The 24978-nt window shown below is 40.9% G+C and overlaps 1 long non-coding RNA gene and 1 other non-coding gene across 2 annotated transcripts; one reads left to right on the top strand and one right to left on the bottom strand.

Annotated features, from left to right (window-relative positions):
* Positions 1-430: 430 nt before the first annotated feature.
* On the top strand, positions 431-19093 carry LOC147827076 (uncharacterized). The gene is made up of 3 exons (XR_015453054.1): positions 431-820; positions 4772-4862; positions 18292-19093. It is a non-coding gene; the product is annotated as an uncharacterized LOC147827076 (long non-coding RNA).
* On the bottom strand, positions 8452-8558 carry LOC147827077 (U6 spliceosomal RNA). Its single transcript, XR_015453317.1, has one exon. It is a non-coding gene; the product is annotated as a U6 spliceosomal RNA (small nuclear RNA).
* Positions 19094-24978: the final 5885 nt, after the last annotated feature.

Genomic DNA, 24978 nt, shown 5'->3' with positions numbered 1-24978 from the left:
AGATTAGACAGGGGAGTCAGGGCTACACCCCCAAATGTTCCCACCCCTGGTCTTCTTTGTCAAGGTGGTAGCTTGAGTCTGGGGTAGATCACACTGTTTCACCCATTTCCCCCAAAGCTAACTAGGGTTTGAGGGCAATGTTACTCCTCATTACTGTCTAATTCGCTGTACTTTTAATTACTTAATTTTAGAGGGAAATTAGTTACAGGAAAAATATTTATAATTGGAATTATTAAGAATTCTGGGTCATAAAGAGCCTCTGTCCTCCTGACTTTGAAATTGGCTTTATTTTCCAGTTTTCAAAGTCCTGGAAGAAAATGAAGAATTTGCATGTCAGTTTTCCTGTCTGTTGACCTGAGATAGCCCCTTAGTTAATATATTACTGTTTCCTCACCTGTAAAATACAGAGGCTATCACTGGGCATTTTGTGAGCGGAGTGTCTGAAACCCACTTTCTAAATCACTTCCTTCTTTCTGCTTTCCAGAGGGCACTGGGCCTTAGAGAACGACCATATCAACTGTGGCCGTAGAGCACCTTGAAGCCCACAGGTTACCTTCCCACTGGTTCTAGACTGGTGACTCCAGGCACGATGTGAAAAGGAGCTGTGGGTCCCATGGGCACCGAGGGAACCCAAGCCATGAGGCTGTGACTCCCACAACCTGCTTATCACTTCTCTCCAGGTCAGCCTGTGATCCAAGAAGCCTGAACATCAGAGATGCTCTGCATTGTGGAGAAACTACCTCTAGCTTTCTCGGGATCAAAGGAATTCCATTAGCGAAGTGCAACTGACTTTTCTTACTGCGTTTATTGTTTGAAAGCTGTAAGTATCCCATAAACACGCCATGCTTCTTTATAAACTGTAGAGATTAAATGAGGCTAAAGTCTCAGAGTTGCTGAGGTTACAAAAACATCACAAACGTCATGAATCTTTTCCTTTACAGGACACAGAAGAAATAGTCTGCACTCATAATAACATAATACTTTTCATTTAAAATACATTTTGTTGATAAGTAGTAGGAGGAGAGAGTACTGGTCTAGACTGTACAGTGGTGCCCACCAAGAGCACTCAGTCCGTTAGGACAGATGGAAAAGTGCAGGTGCTTCAGCTTACCTACTGCTGCTCACCAAGCCCCTCCGTGGCAGAAGTGGCAGAAAATAACCTCTGTTTGCCATGTTCTCAGATGTTGTGGGCCAAGAACTGGAACATGGCACTGTGGGAATGGCTGGTCTCTGCTCTGCAATTCTGCAATGCCTACGATCTCAGCTAGGAAGGTTCAAATAGCTGATAACTGCTCAAATGACCACAGCCTGGAATCATTGGGAGACTCCTTCACTTATAGCTTTAGTACCTGGGCCATGATAATTCAGACTGGGCTGAGCTACGAACATTGCCCCAAACCGCCATTCCTATTACCCCTCCCTGTGGATGGGACTTCCTCACAACGTGGCAGCTTCCAGGTAGCTGACTTCTCAAATAGCATAGCAGGCCTCCAAGAATAAGGCTTCCTGCAAAGAAGGGAGTAGCTATATTGCATTTTGTGATCAAACCTCAGAAATTACTAGTGTATATTGGTCAGAACAGGTCAAAATGTGTCAAAGAATGAAAAGCTGTGATTTAAACATTCTCCATAGCAGAAAACTTCTCTGGCTTTAGTGAACACTTTCCAAGGAAGCTAAAGATTCTACAAAGAATTTGATAGACTCACACCTCAAAGAACTGTTCTTCCCAGAATGCGAGGCATGACCCAGTACAGTTGGAGAGTAGGATGGAATGTCAGAGAGCATTTCACTGCGACACAAAATGTCACCCCTGTTCCTGTCCATTTTACAAGAGGAAGTCAAGGTTAGAGGTCTGTATGGGGTTGCTGGGATGAAATGAAACTCCAAGCCTCTTTCTTCTAAGTTTAATAATAAGTTCCTTTTCAAAACCAAAGAGTTTATCCATTTTAAATCTTCTAATAGATTGAGGCCAGCCTATGCTACATAGTGAGTTCAGGGCCAGGGCCAGTCTGAACTACATAGAAAATTCCTGTCTCAAAAAAAAATACTTGTAAAAAAACTTGGATAAAATCATAAGTGGATGTGAAAATTCATAGTAGAACTGTAATGATTAATAGAATATTTACATGATCTTGAAATATTTGCCCACATATTATTTGACAAGTAAATAAAGGACAAGTTAATTTTTCAATAGAAATATATGGTAGATACCATCTTACCCAGTGATCAAACTGGCAAAGGATCATGATTTGGCCCCTGATATAAGACACCAAGATGGTACAACAGCAGTTCTACAATATTCCTACCTGTAATACACAACACTAAACCAATGATGATTGAAGAACATGCTACAAAATTGTCCCAGGCATTTTAAAAATTAAAAGATTGTGAAACAGTTTCTTTATTCTCAAGTGATTCAGAAAAATATATTATATAGGTAGATATGCACACATACATGTGTGCACACATACACACACACACACACACACACACAATAGCTGATATGGGGGAATGATTATAAATGGGATTCTGGCAAAAAGAGTCCACACAAATCCCAGTACTATTCTTGCAACTGTACTATAAGTTTTTTTGGTAAGTTTTAAATTGTATTCAAATAAAAAGTTACCCTCTCAGAAAAAACATTTTATTTGTTAATTTCTGAGTGGGGTCCTCTGCATTATTGCAATGAAGTCTATTAAGTCCATTTCTTAACTTTCCAAGCAGTAATAGTTTGATAAACCACACTGTCCTGAGCTCTTTGTGGTCTCCAGGAAGTAGATTTGGGCTCCCTGGGGAGATGTCAACCAGAATATGCAAGCGTACAAGTGCCCCTTGCATCTGGATCTTTCAGGTCAGGTCTTAGTCGGGTTACAGGTTAAGATAGTACTACAAAGAGACGCCAGATCCAGAAATTATTCCTCTCTCACTGCAGAGTCCAGGACAGTGGGCAGCCCAATCAACTTCCTCTTGTAACTTTCGTCTCCGGGCCCAGAGGGACAGACCTAATTGCCATTTCTCAGCTAGAGGCGAAAGGTAAAGAGTAAAAGGCACATAGCTTATTATAAAAACTAAATCTTTAAGTGTGCAGGCATCACTTCCATTATCACTTTATTGGTCACAATTTAATTACATTCCAAGCTAAACAGCAGGGAGCCTGAGCAATCGGCCTCTGTTTGGTTGGACACTGGCCATACTCCCAGCTAAAACTCAAGGCGAGGACAAGCTTCTATCACTGAAGTTGAGCGAGAAGGAATAGTAGTACATATGACTTCTGCCCAAGAAACAGAAATGAAGAGCTTCTATAGGATGAGCAAAACACCACTACTATGTTCCCAACGTGGGTACAGAATTCTTCAGGCAGTGGGAAACTCACGGAAAAAATGGGGCTCCCACTTGAGTAAACTATTTAAGTAGAGCCAGGAGCTCCAGAGAATCAAGTGCTTCATTCTGGAAACAAAATCCAACCAAAATTTCCTATACCGTGGAGAGTCAGGATTGCCACAGTCAAATTATTTCCATTTTGTTGACAAACTAAAATGATGTCTTTACACAAACAGAGCTGTCCCCACCCATACACAGACTCACACGTCCACATCAAATGTGCACACGTCCTCTCCAAAGTCTTCCCGTCCAAGATGTGCCTACAGCTCTCTCTTAGTGCTTCTTTCCACTAATGAAGAATGCCAGAATTATTTATAGCATCAACTCTTACCTACTTCATGCAGTGACTAAATAGTTTCCACAAAATAACAGGCAAATTACTCAACATTGCTTGTTTCAAGGACTATGTCTTGACTCATCGAATTTATGAGTGGAAAAATTGCTTTATGTACATCTGAAAAAATAAGTTATTCCAAGATAGGCATGGTAACACATCTGCATGCTAGTTGATTAAAGCTCTATTTCATTTTTGCTGATTTTCCTAGAATGACATACCAAGGTGTGGCTTTGTCTTCCCTTGACTTCTTCCACCTCTCCCTGGGATGCAGACCTAACTGTCTGTGGGAAGACCATAACAGGCTTTGTTTCCTCTCCAGCTTTCCTCTATCCCAAGGAAGGACTCTGCTTCCTAAGCATATCCAGTTTGCCATTTGGCCCACAGCACGGTGGTGAGTGGGCACTGAAACACGTTAGCCATTTACCATTTCACAGACATGAAGAAGAGATGGCCCCCCCACGGACAAGAAACCACACTCAGAGGCCTCCAGAGTTTCACAGAGTGGCTGAGGCACGCTCACTGCACCATGCTTGACCTGGGCCAGCCTCCTGGCACTTCCTGTCTGCAGATCTAAAGGAACCGACACCCACCCCTGGCCAGCGCCGTGTCCTCGTGGCCCTCAGGACCTCCAGCCCTCCCTAATCATAGCCTGTTGCTCTCCATGCGTCTCCAGGAAAGGACTTCCAGAAATACCCGCCGACCTTGGGCCGCACCCTAGACCTCTCAGCATTGAGCACAGAAGCAACCCTAGAATACCTGTCAGCCCCAGCACCTGGACTGCTTTGTTACAACCGCCACTCAGCCTCTGGTGACCCATCCATCCCTAACGGGAAGTTGTCTAAACCTAAGGCAAACGCCCTCTTCTGCATTCCACATTTGACAGGCATTTGGGACTCGTGAGCGCCACCCCAAAAGTCGCTTTTCTCAAGCATCCCATACATGTATGCTGGATTTTAAATTGGGGAAAGTACAACCTCCCTACAGCCCTCTACCATCCTATAGCAACAGGTCTTGTACCTGCTGGAGATTTCACCCTCTCCTTTGGTTCCACAGGTGAACTGCACCAAGTCCTTGTGATTAAACAATGGCTGTTGTCCTTGACATCTTTCCTCGTTGCAGAGCCCCATAGCATCACTGCTCGAAGGTAAGAGGTCTGTGCTGAGAGATAGCAGGACCAAGATAAACTTGGCACTAAATGGTGTTTACAACGTCTTCTGGGGCCCTGTTCAGCCAACCAGTGCAGGGGCTGAGGAAGCTGGGAGCTGATCCAGGGAAACAACGCATGGCCAGGAGGTGCTGGGTGCCCATAGGTCCTACATGTGCAAAGCGAGCTCCTAATGCTCGCTCGCTCACCCAGGCTCTTGGCTTACTAAGTATTGCTTGTTGGAGAGGACTTTGTATTTCTTGCTTTCTCTGTCTGTGTCAGGATTGCTGTTTAAAATGTCTCCTGGGATACTTAGAGCATTTTAAACATTCAGTTATAAAGAGATTTGGTCCTTTATTTTATATTCCTCTTAAGTCACCAGCAGCAGGTTTGAAGCTGCATTTAAATACAGTGGGGAGTAGAAAGAGATGCAAAAGTTGGAGATTAGGTTAAATAAATCCTCTAAATATAATTTCCTTTATTAAGAATAGGGAGGAAGTCAAGGAAGTAAGAAGATAAACACATTAGTTTTCCGTCACTACGATAAAAAATAAACACTAACGTAGGGGCTTAAGAATCACCAACTCATTTTCCATATCTGAGGTCCGAGGTCTGGCGCTGTCTCACGGGGCTCAAGGGCTCCTTTCTTTACTGATACTTCCTGGTATAATCCATGTTCTCTCCTTTCCCAGCATCTAGAGGTTACCTGGCCAGGGGGTCTCCTCTCACCTTCACTGCCAGCACAGTGGGCCAAGGCTCTCTGACACTGAGCCCTCAATTTTCCAGTCTCCCCACCCTCTGCTTCACTCTTCTGTAAAGGACTCCCCTGCTTACGATGGATTTACCAGGATAAATCTCCTGTTTCTTGGTAGTGGTGGTGGTGGTGGTGCTGGGGATTGAACCGAGGGCTCTCCCACTGAGCTACATCCCCAGACCTTTCTTATTTTTTATTTTGAGACACAGTCATCTAAGTTGCTAAATTCCCCAGGCTGGGCTTGAATTTGTGCTCCAACTACCTCAGCCTCCCAGAGTCCTGGGATTATAGATGTGCAGCTCCATGCCCAGTTAATCTCCTAATTTTAGAGTCAGTTGATTAGCAACATTAATTCCATTTTCCACTTTAATTCCCCTCTGCCAGGTAATCTTATGTTTTCATAGGTTTCAGGGACTGAGACATGGAGGTGTCTAGGAAAAGCTGTTATTCTGCCTCCCGGACTAGATACGACTACTATTATGCACGGGTACAACTTAGTGACCCTGGAACTGAATTCTGAAGTCAGGAAGACAGTCGCAACGTGGCTGCTGATGGAACCATCTGCACATCCTCCTGCATCAGGAATGGGTCTGCCTCGTGTCCCCCTCCCAGGCTGACCAAGACATGTGCTGTGGGAAGAGCAATGACAACCCTTTGACGAATTCACCAAGGCACAAGCTCTGTGAACTGCCTTCTCCTTAACCCACTACATGTTTGATGAAGACTTTCCATGTCTTTGGTAAATCATACTGACCAAAGTATGCCAATTCTGCTGCTTTCACCAATTGAGTTGGATGTTCATCCATGTCAGTTGTGATTCTACACAAACCTATTTATGCCAGTTGCATATGCTCTTGCAGTTATGTAATTTAATTATCACATAAACCAATGAAAGATGAGCATGAAAAGAGTTATCTTTATGTACACTAAGTGGAGTGCCTTGGAAAGACTTGATAAAGATGAGTTACTTAAAAAAAGAGACAGGGAAATTAGATAGCAAATAGAGCAGTGAAAGACAGGAAATAACATCATAAAAATTGCAAAGGATTTTGCCAAAAGAGGGAAGTGGATCCAACAGTGAGTAACTAGCAATGTTGAGAAATAGAGAGAACTGGAGCATGATAAGGAAAAGGTGGGGAGAGTCCCGGGAATGTCAGTCTTCCGCCTAAGTGTCCTCACCCCACTTTCATGGCCTCAGGAATGTGTGGGTTAGACCTGGCCAATGCGGAGATCATCCATAATCATCCCAAGGATGCCCTGGGGGGTGTTGAAAGGCGCTGTACAGACACACACATTGTTTCTACAAGGAAAGGATGGCTAAGCCAGCTCCCTCTTGGTCAGTTCTTATAGTTCCTTCAATTCCTGCCTGCCTCCCTCCCTGGAACTAGCAAAAGTCCTGGAAATCCCTTGCATTTCATCTGAAAAATCTGTCCCCTGTGTGACCTAGAGCTGACAGACAGGACAATTGAGATAATGCTTCTGAAAAACTACTTCCAGAAAAATCCCAGCTCTCTGCTGGCTGACCTTTCACCTCTGCAGACAGCTCTTAATACGGTAATGCTGAGGAGGCTCTGGTGCAGGCCTTCCAGTCTGTTCTTCCTTCTTGCTCATGAACACGTCCAGAGAAGAGGATAAATACCTCCTTTAGTCAGAGCTTTAACACCCTCGGGGGCTGTGGGCCCACATCCTAAGAGAAATCAGAACTGAGTCCTAAATAAATTAAGACAATGAAAGAAGACTCATCAGAAATCTTCACTGCACGTTTCCCACCTCACTTTTCCTCTCTGCGTGGATTCTCTATCACCTGGAACACAGAGTCTGCTGTCTGACCGGAAGCCTATGAATGCAGTAGGAATAGTTGGGGAGCTGAATGAACTAGAATCCTGGCATGCGTCACAAATGCCATGAGAAACATATGGGATTCATATCTCTAACCCTTTACTGATCCTGGTCCTACAGAAGCAAAACAAGGAGCTAGCAGAAGGTCTACCAGTGTTAAGAGGTGTAATTACAGTCAGATGAGTCAAGAAATGGATATTTTCCTGTAATTTCAAAACCAGAAACCAATAGACTTAAAGCTAAAATTTGGTGACTCAAAGATGGAATTACTAATGCAAATTTCTCAAATAGTAAGCAAATCTTCTAATATTTTAAGTTGATAAAATGCATCTAGGTTATTAGTAGGATTAAAAATAGAAATTAAAGAAAGGTGTGGGATAGGAGGAACAACATAAACTTTTCATTTCCATTGTAGCCTCTCCCATACCATTTACATTTATATATAATAATAAAAGGTCTAGAAAATCTTACATTAAACTTTTAAGTGCATTCATCTAGAAAGAGGAGAATGCAGAATGAAGAGAGTTCTACTTTCTGCTTTTCTTTGCCCATATATTATTCTCAAAAAACATGTATTACCATTGTGATTTAGTTTTGAAAAATTGACAATGAAAAGAATGCTTAAAGATCTTTAATTGTGAAATACTAATAACATAAAAAATATTCCTTTATACAACTGCACTGCTAAGAACAACTTTGAGCCCTGTACATACTCAGGCATAATGGATGCAACCACAGAAAAACTGAGGTAGGAGCTGATTACTTATTTATCAATTATAATTTATTTTAAAACTCTTTCCAGAAACAATCATGTTAAAATAGAAATTTAAAACTTATTTTAAAAGCCTTCATTTCTCCCATTCTTCAGAGGTTATTTTCTAGTGTATAGCCACTTAGCATTTCCACGAGCGTATTTTCAACCCAGATGCACACAAACAGAAACACACACATTTTTCTTAAGAAAAATAGGGCAATATAATTCCTACTATTTTACAAAAATAATAGAAATGGTTAAAAAATAAGTGTATCATTTTTGCACAGGGCCCTTGTTAATTCTTTCTACATCTTTCCAAGTTTGTAAAATGATCTCCTTTAGTGAGAGTAGTGTTTAAAATATTATCAAAATTATGAAGACTTTTGAATTTAGAATGAGTTCAGAGACAATTAGCTTTAAAAGCCCAAAAGGCTTTATTGAGTTAACAGTGAATTTTAAAAATGAAATTAATTTTAAACCATTGATTTTTTTTTCCTAAAAGAGTAAGGCGTTTAAATTGTTTTTTTTAAATCAGTATTTCAACCCAAGAAACTGAAATTAACTCAATTTAGCTTTTCTGTGGTGTTTGCAAATAGATCTGAATATTCATTTGGCCTTGACACTGCAAGGTACGCACAGCCTCTGGAGTCCTCCTAGATCCCTGGGCTGCGGGCCTTCCCCACAGCCAGGCTCTGCAGCCAACAGGGCTGTCGTGGACAGCAGGCTTTGGAGACCGGTGGCGAGTAGAGAGCGCCTGTGAGCTCGTGAGACCCTTGAAGCACCAATGAACTTGATGTTTGTATGCAGGACACCCCAAGAAAGGAAGGTATGGACATTTCCAGCTAATCCTCGGTCCAGGGGAAATGTACTGTTCTTAGTGTGCTAGTGGCTGCCATCCTGGAAGCCTGCCCCTAGGCCACAGCTTCTGTTCTCATTTTCCACTGTGGGTCCTCTGAAGGGAAATTCTGTCCCCTCTCTGGAACCCAGGGTGAGAACGTCCTCTGCGTTCAGTGGCGTCTCCAGGACTCTGCCACACCATGTTCCTGCATGAGAATCAGAAGAGAGGCCACAGAGTGGGGCCCTGGCATCCATCGGCAGTGTGATTTGTGGAGATGCTTACTAAGCTTCTCATATGAAAGGCACAGCCCTGGAAAGCATATTCGTCAGGGAGTCAGATTCTGTGTTCTAACCTAGGGCCCTTTAGGAAATCACTGAGAAAACGACCTGACTTCAATAGGACTCAGTTGCCTAAATGTAAAATGGGGAAAATAAATAATACCAGTGTAATATAGCTTTTCTTAAATGCTGTCTTGACCAAGTTTTGAGGCTATCCTAGTCCACCTGCCAACCACCACCATTAGTGGACTGCTGCATCCAGGTCACTATAAATGCACTCTAATCAGCCTGGGGCCAGTTACCAGATGACAGGAACAACCCTAAACCTCACAGCCTCCTGAAATTGTCGCAAGTGGCAAATCTAACCTGCTGGCCCAAGCTCACTCTATCCTTCCTGCAGAGTCCGTAATAAATGTGCTTGGTGCAGCTGCCCTCTCCTTGCCTCATCTGGGTCCTCGTGCTTACCCCAGGGGGCCTGCAGGATGCAAGGTGCTCTCCCCAGGGAGCTGAGTCTCTCATAAAACTGTAAGATCTTTCCAGTTTCTCTCTCTTGATCTGGCTTTACTACCAAAGGCTGTTCGTGGAAATGGCATGTTGCACTGCTAGGTCGAGGCAATAAAACCCCAAATGGCATTCTAGTTCTTTCTTCCTTTAGCGGTATGAAAACCAAGTATGGAGACTGCAGAACCACAAGTCAGGGTAATCAATAGCCTGGCTAATTGATTCTTGAGGCCTAATTAAGGAACCCTGCAGGTTGCTTTTCTCTCTAGCAAATTTTGCTCTAGTTAGAAAAAAAATCTTAGACCGTAGTTCTAGGGCACTGGAATTTGGGGTATTTTTGTATGCCTGGCTTCATCTATATAATACTCCATCAAACAAGTATTAAAATGGGCCTCAAAGTTTCTAACTTTAAACATATAAACAAACAGGGAAATTAGGCCCATAATTCTTCAATAGATCGACTTTATTTCTCCAACAGATTAGACAGACGTTACTAAAACCAGGTAGCCAGAAACTAAGTTGAAGGTCTTTTCAGAGTAAGAGTTTACATATGGACAGGGGAAGGAAAATGACTCTAAGAATCCAAGCAGAAACTTTTCCACATTAAACAAACCAGTGCTCATTGTACCAAAATAAATATCCAAAGTAAATCACCAGGAGGCTTTCATTCCTACTAGCCACAACAAAAGAACGAGGGCTAGACTTACCTTTCCTCCACAAACAATTAGAAAACTATATAAAAATACTAAACAACATTAAATGTGGACGAAAAGCTCAGGACATTGACCAAGCAAAAAGAGGAACCAGAACAAAGTGAGCTCTAGGATTACCCTACTTTCTTCCCACAGACACTTCCTAGACTAAGTTTCAAGAGGGAAGAACCACAGGGGAGTGTGATTCTGGCTGAGTAGAGGAGATAATGAACAGAGTTTAAGGGGGCCTGAAGCAGTGAAAATTCACAGGTCAATGTCCCCTAGAAGGACAAGAATGCAGAACAAAGCCTGCAAAAATCAGCATACACCTCCTTGAATCTCCCATTTAATATGAAGCTGTGTATTCAAGGAATGATATCACATGAAGACAAACAAAAAACAATATCTCACCAACTATAAACCAAATACATTTCAAAGCTCATACAAGCCCGGAAGACAGTTGAGCCCGAAGAGTCAAAGTTGCAAGATTTCAATGAACATCCAGGGCACTCAGTAGAGATACCAAAAAAAGACAACTTAGGAAAAAAGCTAAATTATTCCTAGATTATTCTATGCATCTTTAAAACAAACAAAACTCTTAAAAGAAAAATCAAAAGGATCTAGCTAATATGTAACTAACTTCATTGCCTGCTCAAACAACATTTTAACACTCTTTAAAGGAAGAAACAAAACACATACATTCAACAATGTAATAAACAATATTGGGCATCCAATCAAACTCACTGGACACATGAAGAAGCAAAACTATGTGACCTTAAATCAAAAGAAAAATTGGGGTCAGGGATTTAGCTCAGGGGTTCTGTCGCCTGCCTCGCATGCACAAGGTCCCAAGTTTGATCCCTGGTACCAAAAAAAAAAAAAAAGGAAAATTAATTGGTAGAACATACTCAGAAATTATAGAAAAAATAGAACTAGCAGAAGAATGCTTAAAGGAAATATACATAAAAGGGAGGAAATAGAAGATACAAAAAGAAACAAAAGCAATTCTACAGCTGAAAAAATGAGACTTGAACTGAACAATTCCCTGGATAGGCTTTACATCAGATCAGACAATGAGTAAGAAAAGATCAGTACACACGAAAGCATAAAAAATTTAAACATATGAACAGAGCCACAAAGAGAAAAAATTCTTCACCCAAAATGAACAAATAAACAAACAGAGCCTCAGTGACCTATTTTAATGGAAGTCAAAAACAAATAATGGGAATGGAAAAATATTCCAAGATATAATATCCAAAACTGTCCAAATCTGATGAAAACTGCCAACCTTCAGGGCCATAAAGCTTAAGGAAACCCAAACAACATAAACATAAAATAAAGAATAATAAAACATATAACAATTTAATTGCTATATACCAATGATACAGAGAAAATGCTAAAAAGCTGAGTAAAAATACAAATAACTCATAAAAGACCAAAGGTTAAAAAAAGAAAAAACAATGTTTTCTGTCAAAACCAATGCAAACAATAAAAAAAATGGAATAACATCTTAATGCAAAAAAACTCAACCTAGAATTGTATATTCTGTGAAAATATCAATGAATGTAAAACAAATGAAGATGTACTCAAAGAAACAGAAGCTGAGAGAATCTCATGCCAGTAGACAACATTACTTACTACAAGAGACATTAAAAGAGCTTGAAGCTGACCTTGACACGAAGGAAAGATGACCAACAGAAATGGCAGCAGATGGATAAATCTAAAAGCTTTCCTATCACTTTGCCAGTAAAGTAAAAAAAAAAGTAACGTATTATGGGACTTACAGGAGATGTCAAAAAATTATGACAATTGTACTAATAGTAAGAGGGAAAAAAATGTAAGCAAACCATTTTAAGGTTCCTAAAGGCAAAGCAGCATGGCTGGAAGGCAGACTGTGAAGCACTGAGTCTACGCATTTTAAAGGCAGAGAGTGGCTCTCTAGCCTTGAAAACATCAAGTTCACTGAAAGGGCCTAGTGAGACACAATGCTTGAGCCTATCACCAGTTTTTGATTCAGCAAGAGTAGGGATGGGCCTGGGAAGAGGTTAAAGAAGCCAGATCGTCAGAGGGCATCCATGCTGATGGTCATTAGCAAACACCTTGAGATCACCACCCTGAGACACAGAGTCCAACCTTCTTGCTGTGCTGAGCCAGAAGCACAGTCTTGGGCCACACACAAAATGTATAATGAATATACGATGCATTAATTGGTTAATGCACAGTAGTCACAGATCTTCCTTTGTATTTATGTGTTGTAACTTATTAAACTATGTATAAAAGGTAGCTCAAGTCAATTTATAAATTAAAGGAGGAATTACAAAATACTTTGAACTGGCTGATAATACAATTTATCAAGATTTCAGAGATGTAATTAAAACAGTAGAGTGTAATTTATAGCACTAAGTACTGTCTTAAAAGAGCAAAACTGCCTAAATAAAGGCTCTAAAGTTTCACTTCGATTATATAAATAAATAAGCAAATTAAACCCAAAGTTAGGAGAAAAGAATAGAGACAACCACTGAAATCAGTGGACTAGAAAACATAAGAATGAATAGAAAAAAATCAGTGAATTAAAAACTGAAGAATTTTAAATCTCAGTAAAATTGATTAAAGGCAGAAGACACAATTACCAATATCAGAAATGAATAATGGGATGTTACTCTATGAAACAAGCATATTTTATAAAAAATACAAATGAGTAAAACAGCACAAGAAAATATGGAAGATCTTGAGCATCGGTAGACCTAGTAAAATAATTAAGTTTGTAATTTATAACTTTCTAATAAGGAAAACTCCAGGAACAGATTCTTCACTGGTGAAGTCTACTAAACATTTAAGAGATAATATTATTCTTTTTGTTCTGTTTGGTACCGGGGATCGAACTCTGGTCCTTGCGCTTATGCATCAGGCGGTGAAACCGCTGAGCTAAATCCCCAGCCCAATATTATCCTTACACAAAGGCTTTTTCAAAATAGAAGATGTAAGAACATTTTGTAATTCAATATATATTCAGTTTGATCCTCATACCAAAACTAGACAAGGATAGCACGAAAAAGAAAACTGAAAACCAAAATCCTTCATGAATTAAAAGCACATTTCCTTAAAATGTTAGCACATAGCAAAGACCAATATATAAAAAAATAACACATGAGGTCAAAGTGGGGTTAATTAGAGTATTGTAAATTAGTATAACAATCCAAAATTAATCAATATAGTTTACCAGAAAATATGGGCGAAAATCTTCACAATCCCTATTTTAAGTAAAATCATTTGGCAGAACTCAACACCCATTCCATTCTTCTAGCCTGATAAAGGTTATCTATGAAAAGCCTATAGATAATATATTTATTGGTAAAGTCTGAACCCATTTCTATGAAGGACAAAAATAAGACAAGAGTATTAGCTCTCAGCACTACTAGTCAGCACTGTACTTGAGGGTTTAGCTAGCTAGGCCTCTAGGCTAGAGGAAGAAATAAAAGTATACCAACTGGAAAAGAAATAGTAAAAATCTCTCAATTTATTTGTAACATAATCATATACCTTAGAAATCCTAGTAAATATATATTAAAATTTTTAGAAGTAATATTGCATTTGAATTACAGGAGGCAAGATCAATCTATGAAAATCAATTTAGACTAAGACAATTAGAAATTGAATTTTTAAAATTTAGAATAGGATCAAGTACATGTGGTATGCATATATCGAAATATCATACTGAACACTACTTTAATATGTAGCATTAATATATGCTCATCAAAAAAATATAAACAAGAAAAAATGAAATACTCAAGGGCAAATTTAACTAAACATATGCAATTTTTGCTCACTTAAAACTATAAATTTTGGGCCGGGGATTTAGCTCAGTGGTTCTGTCGCCTGCCTTGCAAGCACAAGGACCCAAGTTCAATCCCCGGTACCAAAAAAAAAAATAAAAACTATAAATTTGGCTTTGAAAAATTAAAGAAGACTAAAGTAAATATAGATGTTCATGGATGAAAAAATTCAAAATATTAATTCTTCCCAAATTGATCATATCAATTCAACACAATCCAGTTAAATTCTCAGCACGATTTTTACAAAAAGATTTTTGATCCCGAAATGCCTATGGAAGTGCTATACATATACATGATGTACATATACATATACATATATATGCTAAAAGGCCATATCTGCACAAATACAATTACATAACCTGCTCCCAAGACTTACAGAAAAGTCATGGTAAGACACAGAAATAAGTAAATAAATCAATAGGAAAGTACTGAAGACATGAAATATATCCATGTAATATATAATCAATTGGTTTTTCAAGGGCCAGTTTAACTGAATAACAAAGCAGTCATCTTCTTAAGCCACTGATGCAGGAACAACTGACTACCCTTCTAGAAACAACAAAACCTGACTGTTTGCTCATGCCACACATAAAAACTAATGTGAAAGGGACATGGGCTTAAGTGTGAAAGCTGAAAACTCTCCAACTTTAGGAGACAGCATAGAAAAAGACTTTTGTGGCCCTAGGATAGGCAATGATTTCTTAGGATAGAAAATAAAAAGAGATAATTGATACTTCATCAAAATACACCAATAAAATAATGATACATCAGGCTGATATATTTGCAATATGTGTATATGACAACGATTTGTATCCAGAATATACCACATTGTACTACTTAGTATTTATATACTCTTACAACTCAACAAGATGAAGACAAACAAAGCATTTTTTAAATTAGCAGAAGATTTAAACAGAAACTACACCTGGAAAGATGCCCTAAGCCACCAGTCATCAAGAATACAAATTAAAACCAATGCACACACCAGAACGACCACAATTTTTGCAAGACTGGTTATGTCAAGGGTTGGTCAAGATATGAAATAACTGGAACTGGTAAAGAATTCTACACTCTGGTGAAGAACTTGTTAGTCTCCCATAAAGTTAAATATAACTTTACCACATTAACCACTAATTCCTGTCCTCCACATTTACCCAAGAGAAATGAAAGCATATGTTTTCACACGGAAATATGTGACCGGAAATACATTGAGAATTGCCCAAAGTTCAGTAGATGAATGACGTTTTGTTTTATATCTATACTACACGAACACTACCTCAACTTCTCCCAGCTCCCACAGAAAAACAAACAGCACATGTCACAAAGTGGGTAAGTCTCGAAAGTATTATGAGAAACTGATGAGAAAAAAAAGCTACTCACAAAACATTTGCACTGTTAGATTCCATTTAAACTTCTACAATATACAAGCTCCTAAGTTCTTGTGTAAATACTAGCAAAATGCTACATGGAAAATACCTGAAACTTTTCAATGCTTTTCAATACTTTTCAATGCTTGAACTCTAATATACTTGGCAGTAAATGGTAGAGCAAAGGATGAAGTGTAGCTTGCCATGTAAGATTTTGTCTCATAATTCACTTTATCTTATATCAGTATGTGTTACTCAGAATTCCTGGAATTTCTAAAAATTTCACTGTATTCTCCATACATTTCAACAATGTCTTTATGGCACTTTAAATTCTATTCTTATGGACTCAAATTCTTAAAAACAAAATAATAATTATTGTTATATTTTCTTTTAGTTTTACTGTAGGAGAACTGACAGAAATGCAAAAGGAAGTGTGGGTGATTAATTTCAAGGGTGTAGAGTCGGTAAGGGGCAGTTTAAATTTAGTCCAGTTTACTTTCTTCCTCAACATTTAAAAGAAATGATGCTGCCACTTTGACTATGAGAAAGCAGGAAATTCTCTGACCAGCAGATCCACTCCTATAAATCTTAAATAAACATAATGGTTGGTTATCTTCAGTGTTTAAGTCATTCCCATTATTCAGGTTTATTTAACAATGTATTTACAGCTTCTAAATTTATTGAAATCTGTTCAACTGTTGACAGGCAACAAGCAGATGGAGTTTGGGATTGGTGAATTAAAATCATTAAGCTCCCAAATTGAGAGAATGGACTCTGTCTAAGAACAGACTGCATTGTTGAAGATAAAATGAAAGGGTAACCTTTACACACCAGCATTTTACACTGGAAAGTTCCAAAACACTGATGAAAGCAGTTGGTTGTCCATCTGGCCAAGGTACTTAAAAATCAACTTAAAAGCAGACTGCTATTTCAAGGTACCCATTGCTTTCTATAGATAGCCATTCTGCTCACACGCAGGCCTCAAAGTGATAAAATGTAACACTGGAATTTCAGTGATCTTGCGGCTGAAATATCTTTCATAACCCTAAAAGTTACCTCTGAATCACCTTAAAGTTGAGACAAGTTGTAAGTAATACTAATGCGTGCAATTTATGATGAATTCAGACTATGAAAATGCCAGGCAGGGGGCCGTAAGATACATATGGCTGCATTTAACAAGTATTTCTTTTCGCACAATGATTCGAGGGTTTTAATAAAGTATTCTAATCAATAGCAAAATGCCTGACCAAAGCCATTAGCCTTAGTCTTAGAAGGCTAAAAGGTAATATTATCCCAATTATATCATAGCGGCTAAGATGGCGTGGAAGCAATTACCCCAGAAATATGGTTAAATTACTTAAAGTGTTACCTTGAATAAACCAGGAGACAGACACAGTAATTTCCAGTATTAAGATCACGCTGTACCTGAGTAGGAGATCTACAGCTGGTTGGTAAGTCTTTGGGATATCTTTTGCCTCTCCCCAAATATGCAAGCTTATTATCATTTTCATAGACTCGCAGGATAGAGGTGTGCCATCGAAGTGGTATGATCTCTCCCGTAGCTATGAGGTTTCCCGGGAAATCTGTTAGCCTCCTCCTCGAGGCTGAGAGTATCCACCACAACTTCCATGGGCCCCTCTACATTCCCAACCTATCTTGCAGTTAGACTGAGGCCATAAATCTGGGCTCTGGACAATGAAATAGGAGGAAAAATGACAAGCCACGTGGAATGACATTTCGAAATCCTTCATCAAGGGATTCATCCCCTTGCGTCTCAATGCTAGAAATCATGGTATAGTTATTAAAAGCTGCCTGGGACTCCGAATCTCTTTCTTGGAGGAGAAACACAAAAGAAACAGCCAAGGTACACTGGGCATTGCCTCAAAAAAATACTCACTCTCCATGTCATTGTTGTGAACTCACCGGGACTCCAAGATTTATTGTTGTTGCAGCATGGCCTGTGAGATCCTGACTGATACGAAGCTAATAAATAGGCCTTTTCTGTTTTAACTGTAACATAGCAGACAATACTTTCGTTTCCTTTTATGCCCGATACATCCCTGAGAGATTTTTGTTATAAAGAACATTGCTTAATATTCAAGTAACAAGAGGACTCAAATGTCTAAGAGTAATTTCAGCCACTTTCAAAAACTTAGGGTAATGTAACCTTGGATTTGTGTCATACTTTTAGCTTTTTTCATAATGCTTTCAGATGTGCATCTTTACCACAGCCCTGAAATTCTTTTTAAAGTGTGTAAAATCCCGACTCTACAATGGAACAAAGTGAGTAGCAGCAGGATTTTAAGTGTGGTGTCCAGAAGCCAGCCAGTCAGAGACGAAGCAGAGCCAGTAGAGACGAAGCAGGCTGCTGCCTTTAGTCCTTCTGTAATCAAGAAATGCTCTGAGCTTTCAGCCTTGTTGCAGATTTTTACAAGCTTCACTTCTAATAATCTTTCTCCATTGCATTCCCAACTTATTACCTCCCTCACTTCCAGCACCCTTATTTATATGCAGCCTCATTCCAGCTGCACATCCCAAAGTTTATGCTGTTTACTGTGCTGTCTCCTAACTAGAGTCCCTGATCTGCTGAAACAAGAAGGACGTTCACGTAACACACACCTCGCCTGTGGTTGCCAGTCTAGTGGAGCCCATCACGAGGGCAAAGATGTTTCTCTGCTGCCAGGAGTAACCTGCTGTTTGCATGCGAGCATCACCTCTGGCGAAGAACTGGCCCCAAAGGAGGAGAGGGACCAGAAGGCTGAGAGCAGGTGACTCTGTCCAGGGAGCCACACCAGGCACCTTTTCAAAGCCTCACTTCCAGGCGCCTTTGCCCTCTGACCAGGAGCCAGGGCTCGGGGTAGAGGCCCCGTTCACAGCTGCTGAGCAGACTCTGTCAGGGAGGTTGCATTTGTAGTCAAATTGGCTTAAAAAGAAGAAAGACCTCATAAAGGTGGCTGGAAAACAGTTGACCTAAATTGCCTACCTGGAGTATTTAATGTTGCTCCAAGCCAGATTCAAAAGCTGCTCACCACTTGCTGCCCAGATTCTCCATCTGGCCAGTTTAGAATAATAATGGTGTAGGGGTGCTTAGGCAGTGCAGGGGGGACCTGGGAGGAAGGACTGAGTGCCGGGGAGCTGTGTCCCCCAAGAATCACGGGATAGTGGTGCCGCTCCCTCATCCCTTGTGCCCTGTGTTTCAGGGTGCTGCAGAGGGTGCTGGAATGCAGATGTAATACAGTCCCTGCTGGCTTTGAAGTCAGGCAATTATGTTTCAGACTCTGAATCAGTCTTTAATAGGTGGGTGACTTGGGTCAAGTCCTCTAACCTCACTGTGGCTTGGTTTTCTCATGTATAAAATAAAGAATAACTACCTTTGCTGAGATGTTCAAAAATTTAGAATTATGCGTTCAAATGTGCATATCTAGTGCACAGTGGGCAGAAGGCCGGGCTGTGATTGGCTCCGCTCCATCTCTCACCATCCCTGTGAAAATTCCCTGTGTGGTACCCACCCCTAGAAACAAAGAGGACCCCTTGGTAGGGAACAAAATCCAGCCCAGCACAGTGCCTAACATTCAGTGTATATCCGTTGAATTAAACTGCAAGGAATTGTGCCCAGAATTTCACATCCATAGGCAACTTTCTTGATTTGCTTCACTGGTTTCTATATTCCTCCAAAAATTAAGCTTGGCTTACTCCTGCCTAGAGTTTCTGAGCATTTTATTTGTGTATGAAGAATTTCATAGTATTTGGTCATATGTTTTCACACAACTGAATTGATACCATGGTGCAATTTTTAAAAATCGAGAGCAAAACTGACGGCTCCCATTTTTATCAACACACATTCTGGGCCGGTCTTCTGGAAACAGTGGTCCCACAGACTCACCAAGAGGCTTAGTCACGGCACCCTTGAAGGAGGGGCAGCCATTTAATACTGCCGAGCACTGATGTCGCGTCATCTGAATCCGTCCCAGGATCTTAAGATTAGAAGGAAACTTAGAGGGCGTCCAACCTCCTGCCACCCCACGCCACATCTGCCAGCTCCGATCAGAGAATCTGTGAACAGTTCTGGCTCCGCAGGCGCTGGCACCAGCCACAGCCCACTCTGCCAGGCCCTGGGGCAGCAGATGCCCACAGCTGAGGGGGGCCACGAGGTCTGTGCAGACAGAGCCAGCCCCTGCACACTCCACAGTCCTGTCTGATGGCACCCATTCCACAAAAATCCAACAGGAATGTTCGAGGTTTATGGACTCGCATATGCTTTTAAGGCTAGAGTGTGTGTTCCTGTAAATGCACACACACATCCAGAGTTATACTCACAGCGAGGACAAATAAGCAGGCGCAAAGCACCGCGTAGTTCAGACAGCCTTTTATTGCCGGAGGTCAGATATTCACTGTTCTGAGAATGTGTGCTTGCGTGATGAGCCTGCTTTGGTGACTGATTGCCCACTTGCTTTGTGAAAATGTGTCTTCGTGCCCGCATTGTAGGACCTCCTCTACACCCTTGGGAGAGAGCAGGTGGAGGTACAGTTGTACAAACTGAGGTCGTCTCAGGCCTGATCCACACAGTGAACACAGGAGTCGGTCCCTTCCGTGGCTCCAGCTCACCCTCACCAGGCTTGGGCAATGGCTGGCCCCTTCTCTGCATGTCTGAAGTTGGTATTTACATTTTAAATCACTGTTGTGTCATTAGGTCACATTTTGATAGCCACAAAGTAGTTCAGTTCAGAATGTTCCCTCTGAACGGAGCAGTAAACAGTTTACTTTTCAAACAGCGGGATTGCTGAAGCCAGCCTTTATTCTGGGCCATCACTGTGTTAAGGAAGCTGTCAAGTTTTGGAAATTCGTGGAGAAATGTGAAGTGGCCTTTGTAAGCTCCAGAGGAACCCTCTGAGGCCTGACATTCTAAATGTGATGGCTCTATTTACATATATATTGTCCTTCCAAGGAAATGCGGGAGGTTTGGATCTGGGATTACCGGAAGAAGACAGCTTCCGGCTGTCATGCTGAGTTTTGTCTCCCTCGTATTTCTGTCTGCCTCTCATTTACTCATTCTTTCATTTGAGTTTATTATTTTTATAACTGCCTACGTGGTCTCCTATCATTATGGAGAGGTCAGGAGGCACAGCTGCTAAAGCAAAGACCAGACACTCCTGTAAATAACCAGCGTGTATTCTTAGAAATTTTGATCTCACCTAGAGAATTTTCAGTCAAGAAAGAAATTGTATCCGCTCTTCATCTATAGTGCGTTGGTCTTAAACAGTATAAATCTGGACTCCTTCTCAAGAAAACCACCTTCCCTTTATCCCTATGTTACACACTGGCTTTGCCCTTTGCTTCCCCTCTCCTTACCTTGAGTTTTCTGGCCTTGCTCATTAATTTAGGCTAACACGTCAAGTAAAGCTTTAGAAACAGGACTGAAGGGGGAACCAAGCAGGGAGAGGAGGAAGAGAGTTTCAGAAAACGGCACCCCCCGGACAGGAAAAGCTCTATGTACATTCAGAACGCACTATGTCTACCTTGTAAAGCCTGGAGACGGACATCCAAAGGTGATGGTGGAGAAGCAGAAGTGACTTCTTTCCCTCTTCATTCCATCCGGGCTGCAAGCCTCTTGGTTGTTGCCATCTTCCCTCTTCAGTGATCCATCATCCAGAAGCTCCCAGACTGTGCTAGGCCGATCGGCGAGGCATTTCTTACTCAAGCTGACACCACAGTTAAGTACTATACCAAGCCTTAATGATGTCACAGCCTCTAGGCTAAGAGCACACTTCTACCATTCCGTGGGATGCTCACATCCACCTGAGAGGCAGAAAACAGGGTCTCTTTTTTTTTTAATTCTTTAGAATATTTTATTGGTACATCTTAGGTATACAATATAATGACATTCATCATTGCAGATGGCACCTTTACATAATCTCTCTTGGTTCTTATTTTCCCCCCTTCCCCTGCCCTCCCTTCAACCCCTCCATCCCTCCCCATTTACAAAGACTTTGTTTCCATTTTTTCATGTTCTCATATTAATTCCTTCCCTTCTTTCCTTTCCCCTACCCCTCCCACTTCCCCTTCCCCTTTGCCCCTTTTCTTCCTATTTCACATTATCCATTATACGTTTTAGTCCTTATTTACACTTTCAGTTTCTCACACTAGAGAAACTATTCAGTATTTATACACGTGTCCTATTTATTTCACTTAAGAGTATCGCCTCAATGTGCATCCATTTAGCAATAAATGTCTCTAATTTCTCATTTTTGATGGCTGAGTAGTACTCCATTTTATAAAAAAAAAAAACCCGCATTTTCTTGATCCAGTCTCCAGTTGGTGGGCATTTGGGCTGTTTCCAAGTTTTAGCTATTACAAACTGTGCTGCTATGAACACGGGTGTGCATATATCGCTGTGGTATGATTCTTTTAATTCTTTGGGGAAGATACCTAGCAGGGGAATAGCAGGATCAAATGGGACATCCAGTCCTAGTTCTTTGAGGTATCTCCATACTGATTTCCACAGTGCTTGCACCAGTCTACACTCCCACCAGCAGTGGAGCAGGGTTCCTCTTTCCCCACAGCCCCACCATCATTTGTTATTGGTTGATTTCATGATAGCAGCCATTCTTTCTGGAGTGAGGTGGAATCTCAGCATTGTTTTCATTTGCATCTCTCGAATTCACTAGTGATGTTGAACATTTTTTCGTATATTTATTTCCCATATCTACTTCTTTGTCTGAGAACTATCTGTTCATTTCAGATGCCCAGTTTTGGATTGGGTCTTTAAATTTGGGAGGTCTGATTTTTTAAATTTCTTTATAGATTCAAGATAGTACACCTTTGTCTGAGGGACCACTGGTGAAAATTTTTTCCCACATTGTGGGTTGTCTCTTCACACTGCTGGTGGTTTCTCTTGCTATGCAGAAGCTTTTTAATAAGAAGAGATCCCACTTGTTGATTTTTTGTGCTAGTTCATGGGCAACTGAGGTTTTGTTCATAAAATCTTTTCCTACACTGATGTCTTCAAGAGTCCTACCTAACATCTGTTCCAGACAGTTCAGTGTTTCTGTTTTTATATTTGGATTTTTAATCCATTTCGATTTCAGTTTAATGCATGGTGAGAGATATAGGTCTAGTTTTAGTCTTTGGCAAGTTGAAACCCAATTTCTCCAGCACCATTTATTAAAGAGGCTATTGTTCCTCCAGTGAGGGTGTTTGGCTCCTTTGTCAAAGACGATGTGGCTCAGTGTGTCTGGCGTTGTTTCTACATCTAATTTGTTCCACTGGTCCTCAGGTCTGTTTTGTTGCCAGTATTATGCTGCTTTTATCACAGTAGCTTTGTAGTATAGTTTCAAGTTGGGGGTTGTAACTGCCATGTATCTGTTACCTAGAATTGCTTTTGCTACTCTGGGTATCTTCTTGTTCCAAATGAATTTTTGGATTGTTTTCTCAAGGTCCATGAAATACGCTGCTGGGATTTTTCAATTGGGATTGCATTGAATCTATATAGCAATTTTGGAAGTATGGCCATTTTCGCTATGTTGATCCTTCCTACCTAGGAGCAAGGGATGTCTTTCCATTTTTCGATATCCCCGTCCACATCTTTTTTCAAAGTGCTATAGTTTTCAGAGAAGAGGTCTTTGATTTCTTTTGTTAGGTTGATTCCTAGGTATTTCAGTTTTTTGGATGCTATTGCAAAAGGAATTGTTTGCCCTATTTCTCTTTCAGTGAGTCTGCTGTTTGTGTAAAGGAAAACAGCGTCTTCTTTTTATAGATGGTGGAGTGGAGGACACAGCTTTCATGGGTCACCCAAATCCTCTGTCAGTTGATGAGTGTTTGATGGGATGGATACAAAGCAGGTCTTCAGCCACACAGTCTCCCTTGGCCATTTGCTATGTTAGAGACAAGCTAAAGATGGGGTTTAAGACATAACTGAAGTTTTACTCATTTTATAAATTCAATGGGGTTAGAGTACAGTGGTGCCTTGGCTCATGAACTTAAATTCTTTCCACTATTCTGGTTGCAGAATTCATGCCACAGTTCTGGTTGCAATTGAATTCCAAACATATAGTACAGCCGTAATTACGGAAAAATTTAAGTTCCTGAACTGAGGTACCATTGTATTTGTTATTTGTTCTCCCATTTTACTTCCAATCTTGATAAATAATAGTAAAAGTTAAAGGATCTGGAGGAGTTAAGGCCTCCCACACTGAAGAATCCCACGGGATTCTTATGATGGGAGTCAGGGCAGTAAGAGAAAATAATGGCAGACACTGCATCTACTTCCAAGAGCAGTGAGGCCTGAATTTGGAAGTTTCCGGTACCTACCTTTTACAAGTTCTCTGTGTCCCCACAGAGAAAGTTTCACAGAAAAACAGAGGAGCTTACTTATAAACAATGAGAAGTTTAGAACAAAATATGATTTATGAAATTGTTCGCTATTTCCCCATCACTTGACATACTATCATTACCCTCAGTCATGAGTATTTATGTCACCACGCACCTAAGAACTGACCCACCCTGAGATGAAGAGGAAGGTCTAACCAGTGTTCATTCATTCGTTAAGCATCGAGTCCTGCTTCATGCTGGGTGCCAGGCTTGACCATAAAGAACAGAGAGGTATACCTCAAAGGCCCTTGCCCTTGAGGACCTGATAGGGTATCTGGTACCTGGAGAGACAAAACAAGGAGGAGCCACGCAGAGGCCCAAAGCTACAAACACCTGTGTCAGTGTGAGACAGAAGACCTGGCTCAGATCTCCTAAGGCAGTGCTTTCTCCTTGGTGACCAAATAAAAAGCTCACATTTCCAACCGGCTGTGTAGTTCTCACCTGTGGAATTGGAGAAAGCCAGAATGTCAGCCCTCTATGTGGAAAGAACTAGCAGGAGCTCAAAGCTTGCCCCTCTGTGAAAACCAGAAAGCAGCATGGAGGGCCATTTCCACCTGGTCACGGGACCATGGGTGGACAAGGTTTGCAGGCTCAAAACAGTCTGGTTGTACCTGGTCTGTGAATGTGCCGACCTTCACACTGATGTCATCTTTAAGTCACACAGACTGACAACAGAGATCAGAAGTCTGGCAAAGAATCCAGGAGCACATTTAGTATTCAGTGGATACTGAAAGCTGAGAAAAAGTTCATCTACAGAGAAGGAAAAGAAGCTGCCCCAATGGAAGAAGCTGAATTTGCAAAGAAGCTGGGGGAACAAGGCTGCTCCTCCTCCTGATGCATGGGGAGGGAGGGCGTCTTCCCCTCGGGGTTATGCAAATAAAGGAAAATTCCAC

Source organism: Heterocephalus glaber, unplaced genomic scaffold (genome assembly GCF_053883595.1).
Source record: "Heterocephalus glaber isolate CG9 unplaced genomic scaffold, H.glaber_assembly_v1.0 deba00001457, whole genome shotgun sequence".
Taxonomy (NCBI): Eukaryota; Metazoa; Chordata; class Mammalia; order Rodentia; family Bathyergidae; genus Heterocephalus; species Heterocephalus glaber.
This window is presented reverse-complemented; position numbering and strand designations above follow the sequence as displayed.